The sequence below is a fragment of the Musca vetustissima genome, unplaced genomic scaffold (assembly GCF_032173495.1).
Source record: "Musca vetustissima isolate MV318-11 ecotype Yass unplaced genomic scaffold, APGP_CSIRO_Mvet_v1 utg4709, whole genome shotgun sequence".
In the NCBI taxonomy this organism is placed as follows: Eukaryota; Metazoa; Arthropoda; class Insecta; order Diptera; family Muscidae; genus Musca; species Musca vetustissima.
Genome location: NW_026888605.1, coordinates 624,888 through 643,520, shown reverse-complemented (window position 1 = coordinate 643,520; position 18,633 = coordinate 624,888). Strand labels below are relative to the sequence as shown.

Genomic DNA, 18,633 nt, shown 5'->3' with positions numbered 1-18,633 from the left:
ATATACAAGCCTTGGTACACTATATACATAAAATTATAAGAAAATATATATGGGAGCTATATCTATATCTGAACCTAATTTTCACGCTATGCATATATTTGTGGTGCGCCAAAATATTACAATTTGAAATGTTTAGATCGGACTTGAAATTAAATGTATATTTTGAGCTATATCTTTTCAAATATTTGGAACCATAAATAATGATTTTTCATATTCGGAAACTTATTACACGTTATTCTAAGAGTGAATATTGTAAGAGGGAATTATTTGAAAAATCTTCGCAATGATAATACATTTTATAGTATATTGAACTATAATTTCAAAATTGTCTCTATTTTTGTAAAATATTTCCCCAAAGAATTTGACAGAAGCTGTTTGAAGAACCATTGATCCTGATATACACATATTTCTTCTCATCAAATAATACCAATACCGGGATATTGAAATATTATTGTCAAATAAAAAATCTATGCATATTTATAAATCGATTACGAAAGCGACAACTTAAGACAAGTCCATTATCTTAGCGAACAGAAAAAAACTTGATTATGCACTCCCAAAAAGATAAATAACCAAAATAAATGGGGATTTTAATAAAATCCAAAAAAAAGAATTAAAGAGGTATATATTTAAATAATAACACGATTTTCGGTCATGAAATGCAAAAAAAAAAAAATAAAAATTAAAACGCCATTCTAATGGTAAAAACAACGTTGCACCGGCAATGATGTCGACAATGATGAAGATGGTGATGATGATGATGATGTCGATGTGCTAATGAAGTAATGGCAAAATACCAATTAAATTAAAACAATTTATCAAGTGCAATACATACACACAAATCAAATGGAACCAGTCACACACACACACACACGAATATATTAATTCCAAACAAAATAAAAAACAAATTAAGTACAGATCACAAACAGAACAACAACAAAAAAACAAAATCTACTTAATTTGCCGTGGTAGCTGAAGAATGCACGTTTCAAGACGTGCCAAACTTTGTATATCTTTTAATTGCCAAAATCAGTTTTTGTGGATATTATTCTATTTAGCGAGTACATACATATGTATGTGTTGGTGTATTTTGTATTGACATATGCAAATTAACCTCTAAATATACAAAAAAAAATTATATTAAATTTGTTAACGACGCACAATAAATTAGACAGCACAAATGGAAATGACATTCATTCTGAAATAAAGTTGATTTTTTTTTAGTCATTGTTATTGACAGGCCAGTCAGTCAGTCAGTTAGCCAAAACCCGCCAACCTGATGCATTGATACAAACATTTCAAAATAATATTAATTTTTGATAAACAAACATGATTTGTTTTTTATTTGTAAAGTTTTTTTTTCTGCTTGGAAATTTAGATTAAGTATGTATATATAAATAAACGCAACGTATTCCCCAATAAAACCAGTTTCAAATGCACTGCATTGTCAGCCAGTTGTTCATTCATCAAAACACCTTTTATTTTTGGAATATTCCTTAAACCAATATTCTAAATTTGTTAATAAATTTTATTTTAAATACAATATTTATTTATATGCCAATGTGAAAGTTAATAATTTATTTTCGAAAATCTCCCTCTTTTTTGTTAATAATAAATCTGTAACCTTTAATATTTGAAATTGTGTTTTTGCTATTGTTAGTAGAATTGTGTACAAAACGTCTAGAGTTTGTTGTCGTTTTATTTTTTGCAAATAATCATCATCGTTAAGATCATACGAGATTTTATTTTCTAATAAGAAAAAGTGGTTTTTTGTTAATAGTTTTGTTTTCTTCTAAATAATGCTAATTGAAAAAATAAATATTGAACTTAACGTGTGCGTAATATCCAGACGGTTTTTTGAAATCGGGAAATTACTAAGCGGATCTTAGTCAATAAACATTGCTATATATAGCTAAGAAGGGTGTTTTGTTTGATGTGATTTGTAGTTAAGATAATTTTAAATGCAATTAAATTTAACTAAAATGTTTGCTAACATAAAGTAAGAGAGGAAATTGGACTTATGTGTTCAATTTCCAGTTTAAATTCAGATTTATTTACTGACACATATATGTTACAAAGAAGAATATCACAGTCGGGTCTTTTTGTGGTATTGGTATTACACACGAAGTACGATTTTCATAGCAAGAATCGGGTAAAAGTGGGAAAGAACGAATATAATTTATTCGTCTGTGAGGACCTTATCTCAAAACTTATGAGCGACATTTTTCTAGAATATGTCTTGTGGTAATTAAATTACACAGTCGGGTCTTTTTGTGGTATTGGTATTACACACGAAGTACGATTTTCATAGCAAGAATCGGGTAAAAGTGGGAAAGAACGAATATAATTTATTCGTCTGTGAGGACCTTATCTCAAAACTTATGAGCGACATTTTTCTAGAATATGTCTTGTGGTAATTAAATTACGGTTCAAGAATATAAGGATAAAAACAATGCGCAAGAAGTCGAGTTCGAAGGATAAAATGTTCTACAAAAATTTCCCCCATCGATTTGATTGCAGACATATCAACTGAAAAAATAACTGTAAGGAGACATATGAAGCTATTTTTCCATGAAGGTCACAAGTAAAAAATGCGAAATTGGCCGTTCTGGGTACTCGCCCAAGTTTTCATCTCAAAAAAAACTTCCCCCTCTCAAACAATCAAATCCGGCTCTCGTCCCGTTTTCGTCTGTATGTCTAACTAGTGTGCACAATAAATCCCGACGGAAGTAACCGATTTCATCCTAAGTTTGCATATCGTAATATTTCTTCCAAACTTAAATCCCCCCATTCTCGGGGTCAAAATTTTTGTTGATATAATTCGAATCTACACTGATTAAAGAATGTCTCTACAAAATTTCAAGTGAAAATCTCAAGAACTCTTGAAAATATAGCCGATTTATTGTCTCAGTGACGGCTAAAGAGCTTCTCAAACTTTAAACGCGTTTTTATCTTTTGCGAATGGCGGGCACGACAACTCAAAATCTAATAATCCAATCGGTTTCAAATTTTGCAACGGTTCTCTGGGAGTGTATAGCTCTCGTATGAACTAGGATAAAGCCAATCGGTGAAGATCTTCCTTATTTTTTAAACTTGGTTTTTGGTAAAAAATCGGCGATTTTCCAAAAAAATTTTTTCAAAGGTCCACCATTTTGTTAATTTTAGAGCGAAGTCAATAATCCTAGTTCATACGAGAGCCAGACATGTACTCTTTCTAACACCGGATTTTCGGATTCCGACGTTCCAGTGAGGAGTTATCATGCCCGCCATCAAAAATAAGGACTTTTCTTTAATTGCAAAAAACAACAACAAAACAATAACAAACATTTTTTGTAAATTATTTTTCTTCTCTTTTAAATCTTCAATTATATATATGCAAAGTTACAAACCTTAACAAGCATTTGTATTCATTTACCAGCCCATTTAAAATCTTGAAACATTAAAATCGAGAATGGGGGGTTCCCTTAAATCAAGTTCGAATATGACGAATATCGATCCACCCTTTTGGTACCCTTCCCACAAATGGTCAAACTTTTGCTGATACTTTGTATATCCTTCACCACACTGTGGTACAGGGCATTATGTCTTTGTACGTATGTTTATAACAGGCAAAGGGAGACGAGATAGACCCACTGTTACTTCTGAGAATATGCATAGAATCAGTTTCTGAGTCGATTTATGCATGCCCGTCCATCTGTCCATGTATTTATGTGAGCAAATTACATGTCGCATTTATGATCTGATTTGGGTGAAATATGGGACAGGTCAGTTATTTGGTCAAAGGACGAAATTGGAGAAAACCGGTTCAGATTTAGATATAGCTCGCATGTAAATTATGTAAATGGTGCACCAAACTCCCAATATTTGTCCGATAGAAACAATATTTTGCCCGATAGAAACAATAGTTTGACATAGGTCCAGATTAATGTATTCTTAGTTTTGTTGAAATCGGTTCAGACTTAGATATAGATCACATATATAGTTTTGTCCGATTTAAGGCAAATGGTGCACCAAACTAACAGTGTTTGTCCGATTGAGACCAAATTGCGTACAGCGTACTGAAATTAAAACAGGTTGACGAACGTGAAGTTTTGTTGGTATCGGTTCAGTTTTACATATAGATTCCATATATAGTACGTCCGATTATATGTAAATGGAGCTCCAAACTGTCAGTGTTTATCCGATTGAGACCAAGTTTTGCACAACGGACTGAAATTATTACAGGCTGACGCTAGTGAAGTTTTTTGAAATCGTTTCAGATTTAGATATAGCTCCCATATATGTTGTCGTCCGATTTTATGTAAATGGTGCATCGAAGAGCCTATGTTTGTTTGATTTACGCGAAATTTGGCAGACGGTAAAAATCGTTTTAGATTTAGATATTTCCCATTTATATTAGCATACCAAACGGTGGATGCCACGCTATGTAGTTCACATATTTAATTCCGTCCGATTCCGTTTCATTGGTCTTCCAAAGATGTTATAACTGATATATGTACAGGATATCGTGCATATGTGCTGAAGGATATCATATAGTCCGATTTTTGAACTTTCGTTATTGGTTTAATAGAGTCTTAACAACCAAAAATTGTCTTAGAAGATGCTAGCACTTGAAAGAAACATTTCCAACACAAATTAAGATATTTTACATATTTACAGTAATTTTTTTCATTACATTGTTTATTTTTTCACAACGTGCACATAACACAACCCAGTGCAATGAAGTAATTATTTCTGAAACACGTACATTTGTATATATATATATATGTACGTAGTTACAACATAACCTTGTTTCGTTAATGTCTTCTTTAAAAAAAAAAAACTGAACCCAATTTAACAAACCAAAAGAAAAACCCCCAAAACTTTAACAGAAGGATTACAAAAAACTTGTTCTCTTTCACCATTCTGTAAGAGACATCCCTCATCTTGAAATTGACAGAAATCCCACAAGCATGGGAATTCCCATCCAATGATTTCGTATCACTTCCGTATGGCCTTTACAAAAAAAAAACAAAAAAAGACAACACGAATCGATATCAAAGAGAGACAAACGGACGGGCAGACAAAATTCAAAAGAAGATCAGACACAGCCGCAGACATTCCAAAGGGCATACGTGTTCTTTCAAGCGTTTCACTATCAATGTCGCCTATGTAGCTCTGTATATATGCATGTATGTTTGTGTGTGCTTTTCAAAACCCAGAAATATATTCTTAAAAATAAACAAAAAACTTATGTTTACGTATGTTTGTGTGTATGTTAAAAATAAATAATGAGACGCGTGCGCATGTGTGTGAGAAATAAATACAAAATAAGTTGTAAAGTTGGTTTTAACCGAACAACAACAACAACAAAAGTGCCAACAAATATATACTTACTTACATACTCGTGCGAGTACATACAATATTTAACCTATTAAAGAATTGCCATGTAAAGCGTGACTCTGCTTCCCTCTTCTTAATTTTTTATCTAAATATTGGTATGATGTTGTTGTTGCTGTTGTTGTATATAATAAAAAATGAGCCGGACTCAATGAATGAACTCTGCTCTCAGCCAAGATTTCTATTTGCCTCTAATTGCATTGGCAAAGGTCAATGAAGATCAACGAACTTTATTGTGATGCTATTGAGAGCTAACGAAATTCCGTTGGTGGTTTAGTGTGTTTGGACCATGACACACACACACACAGAGACACCGTGAAATATGTCATCATGTTTAAAGATATTATTGTGCCATTTATATAAACATACTTTTGAATTTAATTAAAACACGTATCACTCTTAATTAACTTTAAGAATGTTATAAGATTTGTATGAAACATTTACGGGGGTAGTTACACACACACACAAACATATAGACACATCATCCAAATGTCGCCAAAAAAATTTAAGGGATTTTAGTTAATTGCCAATGCGACTACAATAGTTTCTATCGCGGTTATAGCCGGTTTTTTGAAATGTAAACAAACAAACATTTTTTTTTTGGTTATTGCGTGATTTTAATTTCGATTTCGTTTGAAAACAAATCTGTGGCCTTGATGACAAATTGTCTATACAAACAAAATGAAATAAATTACAAATTTCAATATTAGAATTGGAATATGGTAAGAAATATCAAAAATTATTTATTTCTCCTTTTTGATCTTAACATACATTTGAGTTTGTCATATTTGAGGAATTGTAATGAAGATTTTTTTGGATATAAAGGGACATTGATACCTATGCTGAATAGTAACTACTTTAGTTTGAATTTTATATATACGATTATTATTAATTATTCTCCTCATAAATTGAGATTTGGAGATTTTTTGGGAAACTTTTTTTTTAATAAATTACAAAGAAAGAACAAAGTTTGTGAAGTACAAAATACTTAATTGTACTATTTTAATTATAGAATTCTAAATTTGTTAAAATCAAATTATAGCCTAAATTTAATTTTTAACAAAAAATAATGTTTAATAAATCGAATTGATAAAAAACCCAATACGACTTCATTATTGACAATTTTGTTATTTGTTTATTTGCTAAACTATAATATCTTAAATATTTAACCGGAAGTGGAATTTAAATATTCGCTTAACCAATCTATGGGAAACAAAACTAAAGATTAACGTTTGAGTATTTAAATTCAATATTAGTATTTACAAGAAGACAAACAAGCAAACCGATAAACAAAGAAAAACAATAACCCATTGAATTTATTGAATTGGCAATTACATGAAATCATAATTGGAAATTAGATGTTCATGGACAATATAGGCTATTGACTTTATTTGTCCATTATTTGAAAATGAAAAAAAAAATGATTTAGAATTTAAAAACCAGTTTAGAATTTATTTTAGAATTTCCGCATAACCTCATATGCTACTCTTCTTCTTTTGATTGAAAACGTTGACCTGTTGTGGTTGTTGATTTTTTTTTTTTTTCCTTTTAGTATTATATTTGAAGCTTCAGACAGAACATAGACACTGTTGAAAATTCCAGTTTTCAAATCGATTTATCATAAAACGAACTTAGAATCTAATTATTCAACTTGTTTGACACATGTCCATATTTTTGCATATTATCATTATCAGAAATTTTCGAATTTGATGAGTTTTTCTTTTGTATTTCATCAAATTTATTCAGAGTGTGAAATAGAAAATAATAAAAATGGAAATTTTTAAATAGAAAAAAAAAACCGTACATAGAGAGAAATCGAATGTTTCCTTTGGTATTTAAATGATGTGCTAAATTTATAGCACATGATTTAATATAATGTTTTATTTTTGTTACACATTGAAGTCTTTAATTTGGAAGTTAGAAAACCAAATAATTCTTCTGCTAAATCGAAATATAGATGTCGTCAATTTTTCATTTGCAATTCTGATGGCCTAATAAAATTTTAACTGAATAAACGGCAATATTTTTTTTCATTATTTGATTGATTTTAATACAATAACACTTTTAATTGAGTTTTATTAGATTAGATTCAAAGTACGAGATGTGTTTGAAAAAATACCGAATCATTAAGAAACGATTTATTAATTCGAGAAATACAGTAAAAATCGCTTATAACGATGGTAAAGACTTCGTTGACTTTTTGGCTATAAGATGTATAAGAATTTAGAATAGATAGCAGCATTTTCAGTGACTTTGGCGACCTTTTGGCGCTATAACCTATCTGGCGACCTTTTTCCATTCCCCAAAGCATTTAGAAGTACTTTTTCCGGTCTTTTAACTTCTATTTAGCTGTATTTTTCTATCCGTAGACGTTTTCGTTCCATGGGCTACTTTTATACCCCATATATTCACCGAACTTTTTATACATTTCAAATTCATCAAACATTTTATATTCTTCACCAAGATGGATCCATTCAAAATAACTAAAATCGGAAATAACAGGTAATTTGGAATCATGATTAGAATCAAACGGAATGATATAGACCCATTTCTTAAACGGCTGGAGTTGAGAAATGGATCACATACGATAACCCTGTGCGAAAACGATCGTGGTCCAAGAGCGGTGGTGGGTGGCCACACCAGGACCAACGGTTAGGAAGGTTTTGCTATGCATTTGGTGGGACTGGAAGGGATTATTTATTACGAGTTGCTTCCATATGGCCAAACGCTAAATTATGATCTCTACTGTCAACAACTAGTCCGTTTAAAGATAGCAATTGACCAGAAACGGGCAGAATTGGGCAACAGCAGAGGTGTCGTGTTCCACCGGAACAACGCTAGGCAACTACAGTGACTCGCCAGAAATTTCGGGAGCTTGGTTGGGAAGTTTTAATGCATCCGCCATACAGTCCGGACTTGGCACCAAGCGATTATCATCTTTTTCTTGCATTGCAAAATCTCTTTAATGATAAAAAAATTGGTATCTAGGGATGATTGTGATAATCGACAACTGGAGTTTTTTTTTGTAAATAGAGAGCAGGACTTCTATGAGGAGGCATTATGAAGTTACCTTTAAAATGGCAACAAATTATACAACAACAACCAAACGGTGCATATTTGGCACAAAACGGACATTCCGAAGCATGTTAAATAAAGTCCTATAGTTCATATAAAGATAATGGATTTATTTTTCCCCAAACCAATATATTGATTTTAAGGGGTCTCCGACAAATATTTCGAGATGTTGCAAATGGAATGCCTAATATACACTCGGATAAATGAAGGTACAGTAAATTCACTATACTTTAAAAAAATCTCCTTATATTTGCTTGAGACTATCTCTACAGAACATTGCGGCAATTTTTAACTTAACTCCTGCATTCCACCATTGAAACAGTGTACATGTGCTCCCGTTCCCCAAACGTGGACTGATATTAATAATTTTTAGTAGGTAGGAGAACGTGTCCAAAGTCCGCAAAATATCGAATTCTGGGGGATACTGTAATATATTTAATTGATCGTAATCTGTAGGAAATCCTAAACTTCAAATTAGAGTCAATTCGGTTGAAAACTAATTCGTATTCTCAAAAGTAGACCAATATTTATAATACTTAGTAGGAAGATTTGGCACACATTGAGAAAATATCAAAAATAACAATTGGAAGTCAAATTGGTTGAAAACATGCCCAAAATAGCGATAGGGATCATCATCGACAGTTCATACCTTAACTATGTATGGAAAAATGTTTATATTTTCAAGATGTATCCTTGCCAATTGGTACTTCTTTCACAAATTCTAAAGTGTCGAATCTAAATTTCCACATGCAATGTTCTACGGACACTCTTAAATTGTAGCAGGTCCTATTGTTGGAGATTTTAAATTTTCAATAACTATATCTTCGAAATAAATGTAATATTAGGCTCTTTTTCGAAAATATACTATTTCATAAATCTTACATATCGACGCCTCCGAACCATAGTATGCTAAGTCGACTTAGCATGTTTTAAAGTTCTTCACGGTTCTTAATTTAAATTTACTGAAATTTTGGTAATAAGCAAAAATGTACTTAGCATGGCACGTACGATTAAAGAAACTTTCATACTTTGAAAGTTTCTACTGAAAAACTAACTTTTCAGACTTAGCATACTATGGTTCAAGTTATAAACAATTAAAAAATAACCAATACGATAATTATTTACTAATGGATTATTAAACAATTAAATATTAAGTTACTTTTTACAAACTTTTAAATATTTTGTTGTATTTTTTATTTCAAAATCATTAATCATGCCAGCACTGGGTGATAAACATTTGTAAAAACCCCATCAACTCTGATTTCGAAAAACAGTTAGCAATTTCTTCACTTATTAATTTATTTCTTTTTTTCAATTTTACAGATAATTTAATAGTGTTAACGATTATCATTGTTTTCATCACCTCAAAACAGAACAAAAAATTGGCATGCATGAAATCCAAATGGCACATGTTTGACACACTTTTTCGCTTCGATCAATCTGTCATCACTTTCATTGTGTGCGGATCAAATTTTAACCCAAGGCATAAAGATGCCGCGTAACTCCACCATAACCTTGGTAATTCATTCATAAACCGATAAATTGTGTCTTCAGATTTAATTTTATACGAGAGAAAGAGAAAAACAATTGTATTTACATACATACATGTACGAACGTACGTATGTACGTACGTAACTAACAATCATATATATATTTTTTGTGTTTATTATTTAAAGGTCAAAAACCAATTGTTCACACCACCATTAATAAACCATGGATAAATATCACTATGGAAGTGCGTATGTGTGTGTTTGTCGGTATGTTTGCTTATTTATTAGTTGGTGTTGATGTGAGAATACCAGCCTCAAACAAATCACTCCCTCTAACACAAATTGCCATTAAAATCAGTTAACAAAATCTCGAGATTTTTTACAGCAAAAAAAAATCGACAATCAGAGAAACTTTATTGACATCCACAAGCCATACAAATAAAAAAACACAATGGGTTGGAAATTTATTGCAAGATTTGAAAACATGGAACTGTAATAATTTTTGCGAAGAAGTTCTTTTATTTATCAGGAACCCGGAATGTCATATTACTGCCACTTTTGTGGGAAATATGTGGGGGCTACATGGAGACTATTCTAAAAAGTGGGTCAATGTTTATACGGTTTGGTAAGAAGATTTTATACTCAATAGGAACCAAAAATATCAAATTAGAGCCTATTCTGTTGAGAAACGTATCCAAAATACTGTATCGTTTAACATCGACCAATATCGATCATTTTTGTTAGGAAGATGTGTCACCCAAAATATCAAATAAAAACCCTGTCCCATTACTGAAATCCTGGAGGTACTGATAAAGAGGTGCCACCCTAATATGGGGTCCTAAATATATAATGTTTTGCAGTAAGACTTATTGCCTCATAAGAACTCAAAATACCAAATTACAGCCAATGAAAAACTTGCTTACTTTCCCCTTGGGTTACCACATTTTGAATAACAAACATCTTTGGAATAATAGCAACATGTGAATGATCTATCTTAAATGTTACAAAGTCTATCGTGATTTCAACAGGCGTTCATGGTGAACAACATAGAAATTTATTCTGACCTATGTCGAATTTATGTTCTAAATATACTCTCCAAAGGCTTTCATTCTCATAAGAAATTTTCGACCCCTCCAGACCATGCCCTCGACTCTGTACTACAGTTTCTTTCAAAAATCCACCCACTGTGCCATAAAACACACACACAAACGTTCTATGGTTAAATGTCCAACCCCATACGCCATCAAAGCAATTGGGTTTTATGACAAGCCATGAAATGCGATATCAGGCGATAACATCGGATTTCTTCTTATCCATCATTAATATGACAAACAAACAAACGAGCACAAAACGAGCCGGACTCTAAACAAAGCAAATTCGCAAATAAACCGCCCAAGCGACCGTCAGTCAATCAGTCACACCACCAGCGAAAATAAAGTGCAAATTTTGTTCAAAATTCGAAAAAAAATGTTCGAGAACAAAAATTAAATAAAACAACTGTAAATGGTAAATACAAATAAATACAAAATCAAAATGGGTATGTCGTATTTATTATGTATGTATGTATCCATTTATGTGTACTTGCGATTTTGGAAATCAAACTGAAATAAAATTGAAACTTCAGCACAAGCCGCATAAAAATTACGGTTTTCGGCGACAGCGGCTAGTTTCTTAATTCGACAAGCAGCCAGACCAAAAACTACAAAAAATTCGTAAGGTGTTGGCGGAATTCTGAATTATGGCTAACTGTTACCCCTCTTCTCTTGGCATAAACAGAAGCATACATTCGATTAACCACACACACACCGCCTACATCATTTAGCCGGCTTGAAAGGCTGACGTTGTTGTTTTTCGCTGTTTTTGGGGGTGGGTTGTTGCTGCCGCTGCAATTCTGCCTGCCATTGAATATCAATGAAATAATCAGAATATCAGCCAACCAACCTCCAACGTCAAACTTTGAAACCAAAAAAAAACAAAACATTGAATAAAATCGTTTTGTCAATGCGTTTTTTTCGTTCTATTGATTTTTTTTTATTTTGTTTTTTGGTTCGCAGCTTTTTTATATTTTGGAACGTTATTCGGGGTATTCTTTTAGTTTAGACCTGCCAATTTTTAGTTATTGACAGTGTCATGGTAAAGATATTAAAAAAAAATAAAGAATGTTAGGGATAGATAGATTACAAATGTACATAACTATAACATATTTTGAGATTCATTAAATTAATAAAAGACATAAACATACCTACATCATACATAGGGGTGGATAGGAGGCAACTTGGGTCCCTTGTTGCTTTCAAGCCTCATAAAAGTTTTTATTTTATAACACTATGCGACAAAATCGTTAGGTCTGGGGCTGGAAAATTTGTATTGGGGTGAAAGGCTTTGGTGAGCATTTGAAACCCCCAGAATGAAAAATTGGGAAATATGGGAGATTATTTATTTATTTATTTTTTTTTTGCTAAAGAACCTATAAACGAACCTATATCTTGATATGTAGAGACATTTTTTGTAGAACATTTATTCTTCTAACTCTATTCCTTATGTGTCCTTCCCATCTTTAATTTATTGAAAATCTCGATAACAGTCCTGTTCAATAAGTTTGGAGCGTTTGTTTATTAGATTTCTAATGATATGCATATAAGAAATTAAACCGGTTTTATTATCTGAATATAAGGTTCAAAAATTTAGAAACCGGTTTCTTTTTCCCGTGAATTTTATTTTTTGGCATAACTATATATGCCACGACTGAAAAAACTAGACAAAGTTGTTGACTCTGCTGGAAAAGTAGGGGTCCATAAAAAAATTGGTTTGTGGAAAAATTTGTTGGTCGAAAAAATTGTAAACCGATATTTTATCAGCGCTGTTCAAATGTACACCCATATGTGTAGGTTCTATTCGTATTCCTGTTTGTTGGTGGACTCAAAACTTATTTTCACAACATTTTCAATTCTAGTCCATAGTCTGGACCGGGCAAAAGTTCAAGCCCCCTTTCTGTGCGTAGATCCCTGATGGCTACAAGGAGGCATTTCGATGATAAAATACCACGTTGCAGAATTACTAGACTTCTGAAAGATAATATTTTTGTGTTCTATAAGAAGAACTTCTAGTTTCTATATAAAGATATTTTGATTATAATTATAGAGAAATACCTTTTGGGTCTTCTAGACTTCTGGAAGAAAAACTTCTTGTCTTCTATATGAAGAGCTTTTGGTCTATAAGAAGTCCTCCTGATATTACAAATGAATGCCTCTTGGTCATCTATATGACTACATTCTGCTGTTATATAAGAAAACAAGGAAATCTTCTAGTCTTTTATAGGAAGACGTTCTACACAGATTCTTCCTGTAGTCTATATGAACACCTTGTGGTCTTCTATAAAAATACCTTCTGTCTGTTATTTAAAGTCCTACTTGTATTCAGTAAGAACATATATTTTTGTTCTATAAGGTAACCCTTTGGTGTTCCATAATAAGACATTCTGGTGTTCTAAAACAATATATTGTGGCCTCATTTGAGAAGTTCTTCTGATCATCTATGAGAAGATTTTCTGGACTTTTATAAAAAGAACCTTTGTATCTTCTATAAGATGATTTGATGATCTCGCTGGTCTCATCGAATTTTTTGAAGCGTGGTGGAGGTCATATACTTGTAAAAGTTTCCTTGAAAGACCTCATATAGCATTTTTAAGACGTTCGCAAAGAAGAACTCACATTAAATGCTACATTTTGGGTGGCTGTATAATTATTGAATTCTATTTTAACAATACAAATTAACTTATTTTCTTCATATGTTGAAATTACACTATAAAAATACCTCCAACCCATAAAGTTTTTTTTAATATTTAAAAAAATTACAATGTCATCATAATATTGTGTAAATCTGAAAAATAATTGTGAAATTAGCTGGGTATAAACAAGTTTGCGGGGTTTTATTATTGAGTTTCGTTATGCTACGCTTACACAAGACAAACAACAATAAAACTAAGAACGTTAAATACGGAGATATCTTACAGCCCTAATGCTTCCAGAACAATCTATCCAGAAAAAAAAACAAAGGATGCTCAGTCATTAAATGGAACAACCAGTTGAAAATATGATTTTCTAGACAAAAATCAGGTTTTGAAAGGACAAGCCCCAAAGCCAGAACTATCAAATCGATTATCAAGTAGGCAAGTGACGGGAGAAGTCGTCATTAAGAATTTTGTATTGGAAAACAATAACAACAACAAAAACTGCATACGTCAGAGATTTTTTTAAATGAATAACAATAACAAAATTATAGTTTTGTTTTGTTTTTTTTTATTTCTACTGCACTCATACATTCACACTTACGCATAAACTTGCATACCTTCCTACATACCAATCTCATAGCGCGTTTGTATGTATAAGTCATTGGACTAGTTTCATAATGGCCACAAAATAGTAAACAAAACTCAGCTCAATATCGAAGAAAACGCAGCAACAACGACAACGAAAAATACGCCAAGACTTCGACGAAAAAAAGTACAGCCAACCAAAGCCACCACCAGCAAAGAAGACAAGAAACAACAACAAACAGCGACGTTGACTGAAAATGATAAGAGTTGCAGTCAGTCAGTCAGTCAGCCAATAATCACATCGACTGAAAATCGAAATCATCAACAAATTTTGCAGCCTACAATGACCTTGAAGTCAGCTACGACGAAGTCAAGAGAACAGACAAAAGCTGCCAACAACAAATATTGACCGATCGACCAAACGACCGATCGACGAAAAGACAAACGAACATGTCGTAGTCAGACATCGGCCAGTCGCACTTTATGTTAACCATGTTTTTATATCTGTTTGTAGCTTTCAGTGTAAAACAACAACAGCAACAACAACAAACAGATGTATTAAGCCACACACCCCATCTCAGGTCAAACTTTTTAAAATAACTCTGAACAGTAGTTGTGAGACGACGCATCGTTAAATTGTAGCATGACTAAAGCAATGAATAGCAGAGAGGGTAGAGAGCTTTCAAGTCAAGCTTAACTATATACTGTGCGGTTTGTTTTATAGCCGACACGACGCACTGACCCACGGTCAGTTTGTTATGTTTGTTGGTGAGAAGCTTAATGACCGTGCCTGGAATGTTCAAAAACTCACGAGATCTGTATACAAAAAAATGTGATCACTTGGACATAACTTATGCACAGTGGTTATGAAGAGACAAATATGGGGAAAAATCACAACAAAATTAAAAAAATCTTCTAAACGAAGACCTTCTGATATACTCTGTAAAATAATATTCTGGGTTTCGATATTCAATTAGATGATCTTCTGGTCCTCCATTAGAAGTCCTTATTGTCCTCCATAAGAAGACCTTTTGGTCCTTTATAAAAAAAATTTCTGGTCGTCCATATGAAAACCTTCTGATCTACTATAGGAAGACCTTTTGGTCTTCTGTGAGAAGACCTTCTGGTCATCTATTATAAGTCCTTATGGTCCTCTAAAAGAAGACCTCCATAAGGAGACTTTCTGATCTACTATGGTCTTCTGTGAGAAGAACTCCTGGTCTCCTATGAGAAGATTTTCTGGGTTTCCAAATTCAATTAGAAGATCTTCTTTAGGTCTTCTATGAGAAAACTATCTAGTCCTCTGTTAGAAGTCCTTATGGTCTTTGATGAGAATAATCTAATAAGAAGACCTTCTGGTCTTTTGTGAGACTACCTGGTCTTCTAAAGGAAGATCTTCTGGTCCACTATAATTCTGATCATCATGAAAGGACCTTCTGGTCCATTATCTAAAAACATTATCGTGTTCTATAAAAATAACTTTTGAGCCTCTATAAGAAGACCTTCTACTCCTCTATATGAAGATAAGATACTACTATATGTCTGGCCCACGAGTCTTTTATGAAGTATTCTAAAAGAAGAATAGTTTCTGGTCCTTCAAAATAAGACCTTCCGGTCGTCTATGGAAACACCTTCGGATCAGATCTATGTAGGGACCTTTTGGTCTTCTATAAGAATATCTTCTGGTTTTTTTAGAATATTTTCTGATCTTGTTATCCTTTATATGAACCCCATGTGAATGCTTAAAAAAAGACCGACTGACCTGAAAATCTAATATTTACCACTGTGGAATTTCATTGTCTTTCCATAATATTTAACAATACGTACCTTGCTCCGACAGACAAAGTATTCCTTTTAGTGTTCACTTGAAACTACATCCATCCTCCATCACCTATCTACCGATGCACTCACGTATATGTACCTGCATCCAGGCATCGGACAGAATACATGATTTTTTGAATTGATTATTACCGGCATTTTAATCACCAATGTCGCTGCTTCGGTAGCTGTTACTGCAGTTGCTGTTCTTGTTTTTGCTGTCGCTGTGGAATTTTTTCTGATGACGTAGTACAATTTTGAGTTTGTTTTGTTTTTTGACTTCTGATCGGAATGGAATATTTCATCCAGGTTAATTTTTAAAAGTTTTACAACCACACCATTCCTGTATGATGGAATGTCGAACATACCAGACACTTGGAAGAGTAGCAAAAATAAAACGCAGAGCTTAAATAGGAGCGTACAGGGTTAATATTACTGAGGAGGGGTATAATGTTTTTTTAATAGAAATTTTTAAAGATTCCGAGGAATTTCTATAAGGATTTTTTTGAAGATACATGTATATATATTTTAATATTGATATAAGACATCAAAATTTAATCCTATATAAAAATATATTGGTTTGATGATATTATACGTATAAAAACGAGGAAACATCAGGATGAAATAAAAATCGTATATAGTCATATTATATCAAAAAAAGACGAAATTTAAACCTCCTATAGTTAGTATATACAATTTCTATTTCAATCTGACTATATTCAATTAATTCTAAAAGTATTTTTTTCAGTGTATTTTTAAACATTTAATTGAACTAGGTTTGGTATCCACGCGTCCAATAACAAACGCATTGATATTCTTGACACAATTGAATAAATGAATTAAATTATTGAATAGAATTAATTCTAAAATTCCACTCTAATACTGGGCAGCATAATCATCATCTGAGAAGCGTACGACACGGTAACGACGACGACGGCGACGAAGACATCACCATCTCCCTAATTGCGTCAAACAATCAACGTCAATATCCATAAGTGTAGACGGAATTTAGGTGTTTTTGGGAAATTTTGAAAGAAAAGGAAGAATCATGAATACGCAATGAGACAGACGGAATTGTACATGGTGTTAAAATCAGTTAAGTCTTTTGTTGTTTTGGCAATGTTTTTTTTTTATTTTTTAACAGATAATTCATTCATTCATTGGTCATTCATAGACAGTTGTGTTTTTTATTAATTATAAAACAATACAAAGATTAACACTTTTGCAGACAAATCGACTGTATATTTTTGGTGTTTTTTTTTTTTCTCAGGTGAAATGACATCACCGGCCGGCCTTAGGGAATATCGAATCACAGTGAGTCTGCTATTTCTAGATATTCGAAAGTTTTGTAAATTTATACAACACGTGATAACAACAGCAGACATCAGGCGATATTCCAAATGGCAAAGAGAAAGCTCAATGACCACCAACGGTTATGTTGGGACAGTCGATGTTATGTAGGTAATAGTAGCTGTCGCTCATTTATTATGCCAGTTTATTTCCATCAAATATATATTTTTAAATATTGATTTTTTTCAATATTGTTTATATTAATACATAATCTGTGCCCAAAACGTGTAAACTATTTACATAAGAAATAAGATGTTTTTTGTTATTGTAATTATTTTATTATTTATTAAGGGTTTGTAAAACTTTTCCAGATTTATCTAACATATTAATAATTCTAATTAGAATGTGTTCTTTCGGAGACCAACTTGGTGGGTTGTTCTGTTTTAGTTGGTGTTTTGTGTAAAGGGTTTCAAGGACATACCTCTTTACCTAGATAATAAGGATAGGACCTCTTAATCCAATATTTAATGGTGCTCTATCTATGAACTATTCCTTATATTAACGTACAAACCAATTTAGATTTTCGGGCAAACAATTTCGGTATATATAGGTCCATATCTTTATTTTGCTTCCCGACAATGGCCGTGACCCATTTTCCAACAACATCCTCCTCGCAGTAAATACAACATAGGACCATGTTTTGGATTAGCTCTCATATAAAATACCCGCTAGATTTTATATATGCTTACTTAACCCCATTTTTAAAACTAAATAGTTGTAATTTTGCATTTCAGTTTCCCAAAAGATAAAAGACCTCTAAAATAATTCCATATAGATCCATGTCCTTACATATTCATCAGTATTAGTATTAGCTGCATGTGTGGTATCAGAGATTAAACAAACATTTTCAACATAGGTCCATAGTTCGATATAGATTAAAAACCTTACAAGTATTTTATAAAACGAAAGCAATTCAATGTGTTCTTAAAAATATTTTAAAAACATTACTTGTAAAAAATTTGCGCTTTTGGAAGTCTTAAAAAATGTACTCTAGTTTTTGGTTGTTTAATTTAGAATCGTTAAAATGTATGCGCTACGGTTTATTGCAACCTTGACATTTTAACGAATAATCAATTGTCACTTGTTTTGCCGCCTCCTTTCAAGGAGTATTCACCTGTAATTCGGACAGACAGCACGCATATCGTTGCCAAAAGGTAATATTTTTTACCACCAACCAATCAATAAACCACTGAATATTATTTAAAA

The 18,633-nt window shown here is 32.3% G+C and overlaps 2 protein-coding genes across 3 annotated transcripts in view; one reads left to right on the top strand and one right to left on the bottom strand.

Moving 5' to 3' along the window:
* The window catches only part of LOC133336437 (protein lifeguard 1), a 307,141-nt gene that overhangs the window by 138,094 nt on the left and 150,414 nt on the right, over positions 1 to 18,633 (bottom strand). The window lies entirely within an intron of this gene.
* LOC133336439 (troponin C-akin-1 protein) overlaps positions 9,548 to 18,633 on the top strand; it is a 53,912-nt gene continuing 44,826 nt past the window's right edge. Inside the window, exon 1 of the mRNA XM_061544735.1 lies at positions 9,548 to 9,555. The gene's annotated coding sequence lies outside the window, so the exon portion shown is untranslated. The remainder of the gene's footprint in view (positions 9,556 to 18,633) is intronic.